Source organism: Solanum lycopersicum, chromosome 9 (assembly GCF_036512215.1).
Source record: "Solanum lycopersicum chromosome 9, SLM_r2.1".
Classification (NCBI taxonomy): Eukaryota; Viridiplantae; Streptophyta; class Magnoliopsida; order Solanales; family Solanaceae; genus Solanum; species Solanum lycopersicum.
In genome coordinates, this window is record NC_090808.1 from 57,016,922 (window position 1) to 57,025,326 (window position 8,405).

The window sequence follows — 8,405 nt, forward strand, 5'->3', positions numbered from 1 at the left end:
CCCCTCTTCCTGTAAAAAGACCGGGAGTAACAAATTCAATAATTTAAGATGAAACAACTAAAAAAAAAATTAAAAGAAATTAAAAATTGAAGTGATGGAAAAAATCTACCTCTTGAATAACTTGAAATCATTAATTGAAAAGAAAAAAGAATTGAATTTTAAAAATGGATTAATGTAGGTAATTGTAGAGAGATTTGTGGCTTGAAAATAAAAAAAGAAAAAAAAAACCATGGGTATGAGACTTCAAATTATTGTATCCGGAAAAGGTAATGATGGGAGAAAAAGAAGGAATTTTGATATTTTTTGAAATGGTAGAGAAAATATGATAATAAATAGTGTGTACTTAGGTAATTTTACTAGTTATGAATTTTAGGAATCACATAGTTTTAATATGAAACTACAATTTATTCTTTTAGTTTGTAATTACATTAATCTCTTAAAAAGTAATACAAACTGGATATGCAGATAGGATATATTAAGAGTATCTCGGATACATTATAACATAAATCAGATACATAATACGTAGCTCGAATACATTAAAAACTAGCTCAGATGCATAATATGTGGTTTAGATACATTATAAAATAATTCGGATACATATTTGTAGCCCGGACATATTAAATACTGGCTCAGATATATTAATATGTAGTTCGAATACATTAAAGAAATAAGAGATTTTAGAGGAATGAGACCAACAACTTAGGCCAAACTGCTGCATTTGGGCTCTTCTAGCCCATATCCATCCCTATATCAATGTATATACACTGAGTGTACTTATATATATTAACTATATATCAACCTATTTCCTTATATACAAGACTGTATACTAAGTGTATACGGGACATTTTCATCCTTCGAAACATGTAATTCAGTTTCCCTTGCTTTCTATATCAGTCTGATGACCATTTTCTATAAGGCAGACCCAAACGGAATAAGTTTAGTCTTCCATGACCCAACTTGAGATGCAAAGGGAGAAGATACAAGAGTCCAATGGACTCGATTCAATGGTTCATACAATAAACAAAAGGGACAAAATTAGCAGATGAATAAGAGGAATCAATCGAGAAAAATAAAGACAATTTAGACTTTTTTTAAAAAAAAAAGTAGTGCCAGTATTTCTCCATCAATTTTCAAAGAAAACATAATTGAAGAGGCATGCATTTAGAAGTAAGAAAATCTAAATTAATTAGAAAGTGGGGCAAATTGCCTATTATACTAAGGACAGGGGTCATCTCATGTGTAAATTTAAGAACACAAAAGGAGGGCCATTATCAAATCAACAATCAGGCCAACATAATATCATATGCAACTATTGATATAACAAAGGAAAACATGTAAATTGTCTAGAGTTTCAGAAACATACTTCAAAGTCTAAAATAAGAGCTTGATGTAAGCTTAAAATTATCAAGTTGTCAGCTTAGTTGTCAAGAAAAATCATAAATCATTATAGAATTGATAATTCACAAAAAAATAAATAATCTAAACCATTACCGAATTATAAATTCTTTGAGCAGTAGATCTTTCATAAATAACATTTTTTTACTCTACCATTTTCATATTCCACTTATAAAAGATTATAGTGACTATATTTTTATTCTTACCCAATCATAAATTTAATAAATTATTTTTGTTAAAATCAATAATAATTTGTCAATTGACTTAATGATTTTGACTGTCTTTAATTTTAAACAACCCTACCAAAAGATTGGAGATAACACACACTCTATAATATATATATATACTAGATATTTTAAGGTCTGTGATATGGGCCCAATATAATTTTACATATTTTATTGGAAAATTACATCAATTCACGACTTAAGATATTATAATCCTCTCTGCGATACATTCGTTTTCCTCTCGGATATATATATTTATCCCCTCTCGAATATATCCCTTCCCCGTAATAATATGTCATTTGCAATGTCTTGGACAATCAAAGAAATGTATTCGAGATGAATTAAAAATCTGTAATTTTTGTAATTGAGAAAACTTCTCGGATATAATGTAATTAACCTCCAAAAATATGAGATTTCTATACTTTATACTATTTTATTATTTAGTAAACAACTTCAATATATTACTTTATAATCTATTTCAAATGGTCATACGACATAAATGTATTGTTTACAACCTAAATTGAGAAAATTTAATTCTAAAAAATTCTTTGCAGCAAGGAAATAGACAATTGTGCTAGATTAAGAGTTAAAACATTTTGTGGTCAAAGAATATATAAATTTTTGATATCTTTGAAAAAATTCATCGATCGTCATATATATTTGCAAGTGGTATTTATTTTTCACAATGTTATTATCTTCGTTTTGTGATATTTGCACCATAAGCTTTGCATATGATAAAATATTAATCATTGATCAATCAACTTGTAAAGATCGATTTAAAGTCTTTCAAATCTCTATTGCTTCAACTTAAGTATGATGATGTTTGTATTTGACTTTGTAGATGAATTTTGTGATACATTTTATTATTGTCTTCGATAATTAGAAATACTTACAAAATTAATTTATAACTTCACAACAATAAAAACAATCAAGAAAGCAACTTTATTTCTATATACAATAACAATTATCGTAATGTTACATTCTAAATATTGAAAGTATTTATTAAAAAAATAATTTTTGCCTCCACAACAATAAAATCATGAAAGAAACTTTATTTCTATATACAATAACAATTATTGTATTGTTATATTCTAAAAATTAAATTAATTAATTTTTTTGATACTACACTTAATATCATGCCGTAAAGAAAACTCTAAGGCTTACCCCCACAAAATAACCAATATACTTTTTTTCAGGTTGTTTTTTTCTAATTTATTTATTTTTTAATTTTTTTTCTTCCTCTATAATTCTAAACAAAGTCTTTTTCTATTGACATTTTCTTTTATTATTCTTCTTTATTTTCTAACTACTCATTTACTTTAATTGAATTTTAATATTCATTAGAATTTGAATGTTCAATGTTCTTCTTGTCGAATTTTCTCTTTAAATAGTTTAACATATTTGATATTAAGAACGGAAAATGTCCTAAAATACCTTCGAAGTATTGAAAATGGTACACAATTACCCCCATCCACCTATTGGCCCCCAAATACCCTTCACATCCACCTTTGGGTCCAAATTTACCCCTTTATTAACGGACCAAAATTTAAAAAAAAATTATAATTTTCAATTACGTGACACTCGACCATTGGTTGTAATTTAATTATTTAAAATAATTTAAAACCCACCCATTACCCACCAATTTTAACTAAACTCACCCATTTTAACTAAACCCACCCATTAATTTTATTCTCATACCCTTCCAAGCTAGAACCGCCAGTACAAGTAACCAATCCATCACTAAAATTTGTGAAATGAAAGGTTCAGTGATGAGAAATGGAACACTTCGAACTTACATCTTCATCAAAGTCACTGTCGAAAACATCCACAACTTCTCCTTCCTCATCATATTCAATGTCATTCTCTTCCTGATTTACATCTAACCAAAAGCTCATTAAATTCAATTAGCAAATTTGCCAAACAAGCACAAACCAAATATTTTATGGAAGGTTTGTGGATCTGGATTTCCAAACGAATTAAAATATCAAAACTTTCAGGCCCAATTACAACCATGGATTCGAGACGTCAAGGCCTATGATTTGAGTAAAAGCCTACTACTGCTAGGAATAACGGAGGCTGCAGTCATTTTCACTCAAACTAGAGCTGCTGGGATAATGGAGCCTAATGTCAAAAGCATAATTGCTGATAAGTTATCTCCCTTGCTGTTGAATTTTCAGTTTCCGAATGTTTAGCAATGAGGATGTTACTATTGGTTCCTGGATGCTTGCGACGAATGTTAATCATGAGAATAAAAGTAATGGGTGGGTTTAGTTAAAATGGGTGGGTAATGGGTGAGTTTAAAATTATTTTAAATAATTAAATTACAACCAATGGTTGAGTGTCACGTCATTAAAAATTATTATTTAATTTTTTTTTATTTTGTTTAGTTAATGAAGGGGTAAATTTGAACCCAAAGGTGGATGTGAAGATTATTTGGGGGCCAATAGGTGGATGGAGGATAATTGTGTACCATTTTCAATACTTCGAGGATATTTTAGGCCCTTTTCCGTATTAAGAAAATATAAAAATAATTTTTTTATATTTTTTATCTTTTAATGAATACATTATCAAATTATTGATTTCTTGATAGTCAAACATTATTCATTCTTTTAGTCACGAAATTTGATATTTTCTTCAAATAAAAACTACTAATATGTCATTTTAAAGACTATTTTAATAATCAAAATACGAATTTAGTGGTCATATTATGTAATATAATATTAAAAATATGTTAACGCAATATTCTCTTAAAGTATATTTAGGAACAAAATATTATCTCTTCAAACACATTTTATTTTAATTAGCTCAAATTTTCTTTCTAAAATATGTCAAAACAAGCTTAGCATTTATTATTGTTTGTAAGAAGTGATAGAAATTCTTCATTTAAACAAAATGACATTAAGATTCTTATGGACCCATAACATAAGCTAAGACATGTATGGATTCTTCTAGATTTTTATTTTGACAAGAGAAAAGACATAAAGACACCATCGAAGTTGTCTCATATTTGCATAAAGACACCTAAACTTTTGAAGTGTCCTATCACACCACAAAACAACTATATATCATTGTAAATTGGCCATTTTTACCCATTAACTCATCTGGGTTGTTTACACGCACGTTAAGTGCATCATGGGCCATTTTTCCTTTTTATTTACCAGTTTAAAACAACCACATGTCATTTTATTTCTTTAATATTAATTATTTAATCAATTTTTGTATCTTCCCCAATTTAAACTCAAAAATAGCCGTTGGTAGCCCTAAAATTTTGTTCCATGGCAAGAACAATATTGGTGCTCTCTTTTTGACGACTTCATATCTTCCTCAAGAAAATAAGGTAGGTATTCGTCTTTTCTCTTTTAATTTCCAGTAGAAACGTTAATTTGAAGTTTTTTTTATGGTTGAATTTCTTCTCAATTTTATGGTTAGTTTTTGATTGAAAATGTTAAATGCAATGTTGAATCGTATTTGTAATGATGAGAATGATCCGATGTTGCGAGTGAAACTGCGATGCAAACATGGTGACTTACTATCAATGCAAACTTCATGGTCGGAGCATAACCCAACTCGAAGATTTTGGTCTTGTCCACGCTATCGTGTATGTTTACTAATTTTTTTATGGAAATCTTTTGTTTATGTATTTTTCTTTAATTTGTGTTTTGCGTATTTTAGGAGAATGCGTGCAACTTCTTTAGATGGAGGGATCGAGAAGAAGTTGATATAAGATCCAAGTGTGTTATTCCGAGATTAGCAAAGAGAATTAAGGAGTTGGAAGAAATATTGACATCTTATGAAAGTCGTGTTGAAAGTAACCAAGTCATGATGAAGGAGAAAAAGAAGGGCAAATGTTGTATCTTGAAGCTAATCGTCTTGATCATTATTGTGTGTTTCTATGTTTAAGTCTAACCAAGAATGTGAAGGATGGAAGTTGTAGGTGTGTGCAACCAAAATTGCCATAGACATGTTTAGTTACTTTCAAATTTTTGAAATTGTAGGTGTGTGTACCTAGAAGCTAATTGTCTTGATCTTGCTAGTTGTAGGTGTGTGTAACTTGAAAGATAGAATTTGTTGAATGTTCAAGTTATTGTTGTTCTTTGTTGTCGAAATTGTTATGATTTGAACAATTAGTTAATGTATTTGGTTCTCTAATCTATATTATCGTGGCAACCATTTGAGAAGCTTCACAAATATGTCAATTACAATTAAAAAGGCAATAACAAAACTGACAAAAAAGAAGACTTCATAATCGAGTTTGATTCCAACCATTCAAGTTTGTTTGGTTACACTCAAAATTGAGTTTGTTTCCAATAAAAAAAACAACACAAATATATGCATAGTTAAATTTTGTTTGTCAAAATGAACAAGACAACATCAAAATGCCTTACTTCCATGGTACAGAAGTTTTTCTACTTGAAGTTGTTTGGCCTTGGCTATTAGCAGCATTAGCAGCAGCTACAGACCTAGTTTGAATAACCTTTTCAGCCCTCATTCTTTCCAGGTTGCTACTGGTATAGTTGTCTTCCCCTTCCATTTGAATCCACGTACTGGTGTGTAGCCAATATCACCAGTGACAACATCAGCCCTCTTTGTAACTTTTGTACCAGTATTGATGACTCTTCTACTTGGCAATCCAGGCTGCTTAGTCAAATAAATACACACTCAAATATTAGACAATTAGGTTTGCAATGACAATTGTAAACTTGCATTGATAGTTGTAAACTTACATTGAAAGTTGTAAATCCATGTTTAGCTTGGTATATGCCAACACCTACCATTCTTAGCCTTTTAAAAGGTCTTGTTTGTCCTCCACTAGTGTCCTCATGTTCTACTGGTCTCTTCCCTCATCCTAGGCCTCCTCTACTGTAGTTTGCTTCTGAACTAGTTTGACTATGTTGAGTCATTCCTCTTCCTCTACTTAGTCCTTCATTCACATTTCTTTCTTGAGCCATTTCTCTTCCTGATCCTGCTCCTCTACCTGTACCTCTACCTCTACCTCTACCATTTACAGTCTGTACTTTGAAATCAAATATTAAAGCATATCTATATTATCTAACAATGATATAATAATTAGAAATATTACCTCTGTGTTTGTAATATTTTCATGTGATTGAGCTGGAACACCTCTGCCACTTGCTCTTCCTGTTGTTTCTCTTCCTCTTGTTGCTCTTCCTGTGCCTTTTCCTCTACCACTTTCAGTAGCCTATATATTAATATATCAATATATATACATCTACATATAACATACATTTGAGAGTAACAAATAAAAGCACCTGTGTATGAGAAGATGGTTCAGATGACTGACTTGGACCAGTACTTCTTGCCTGAGAACATGGTTCAGTTGATTGACTTGGATCAACTTGGTTTCTTGTAGGACATCCTCTTTTATTGTGTCCTTGTGTGCCACATTTACTACAAGTCATTACAACACCTCTTTTGCTCAACTTTCCAGTTTTTCTGCTTTCATCTGCTTCCTTTCTTCTAACCTTAACTGGTCTTCCAGGCAACTTTCTGATCTTTGGTGGCTTTACAATTGGATTATTTGAGGTTGACCACATTTTCATGTTATTCATTGGCTGAATAAAATGGGCATATGTGCTGAGGTAGGTTTCCTTGCTATAACAGCTAGCCACATAATGGATTGGTTCCAAGTTTTTGTAATGAAGGGCAGCAACACCACGAGGACAAGGAATTCCCCTAAGCTGCCAGGATCTGCAACTACACCTCCTATTAACAATGTCCACAGTGTGTGTAAACCCATGGTGTTTAATCTCAAAACCTCTTTCTCCATTCCAAGTCAAATTACATTGTATAGACTTTTGAATGTTTTCTTGCAAAATCTTCAAAGACATAGGAGATATATCAGTGATCCAAGTGTTTGAGAACTCTCTCAAAACACCAATTCTTTTCATCATCTTCATCCTTATCTCCTCAAGCATTGTAATGATGGTTTTATACCTTGCAGACACTATCCAAGCATTAAAGCTTTCTGTCATATTGTTGTCCACAACATCACATTTTCTATATTCTTCAAAATACTTCTTGCACCATGTATTCAAATTGTACCATAAAAGATTATCTAAACCTTCTTGTCCTAATTTCCTCATTGTCTCTATATTGTCCTTCATCTCAGCTTCAAATGTGGATTTAGCAATCCTCCAAAATACTCTTCTTCTTTCAACTCCTCTCCAATTTTTTGACCAATTTGCAAGAACATGTCTTGCACATTTTCTATGTTCAACAAGTGGAAATAAAGTATCCACAGCAATTTCTAATCCCTAACAAACCAACATAACAGAAAAAGAATAAATTAAAGTGCAAAACTCAACAACAATAAAATAGTAAGATGGATATCAGTAATTACCTTTTGCATATCACTAATGATGGATAGTTGATGCCCTTCTCCTAGTTCAAGATCATTCTTCACTAGTTCAAGAAACCATGTCCAGGTATACTGATTCTCAACCTCAACAACTGCCCAAGCAATAGGGAGCATTTGGTTGTTTCCATCTCTACAAACTGCCACTAACAACTGGCCTTTACACACACCTTTGAGAAAACACCCATCAAAACCAATCAACCTTCTAGCACCTCCAAAAACTGTTTTCTTTAAAGCATTGAAGCAAACATAAAATCCTTCAAAAATTTTCTGCCCAGTTTCAGAATCTTCTCCAACCTTCACTACACAAGTACTACCTTGATTACTCCTTAATATTTCATCTCTATAATAAAAAATCCTACCATACTCCACAATGTGATCACCCATGATCTCTTGTAACACTCTAGTCC

The 8,405-nt window shown here is 31.1% G+C and overlaps 1 long non-coding RNA gene across 1 annotated transcript; it reads left to right on the forward strand.

The window, feature by feature from the left end:
* Positions 1 to 3,376: 3,376 nt before the first annotated feature.
* On the forward strand, positions 3,377 to 5,714 carry LOC112942177 (uncharacterized). Its single transcript, XR_003248211.2, has 2 exons — positions 3,377 to 5,217; positions 5,292 to 5,714. It is a non-coding gene; the product is annotated as an uncharacterized lncRNA (long non-coding RNA).
* The last annotated feature ends 2,691 nt before the right edge of the window (positions 5,715 to 8,405 follow it).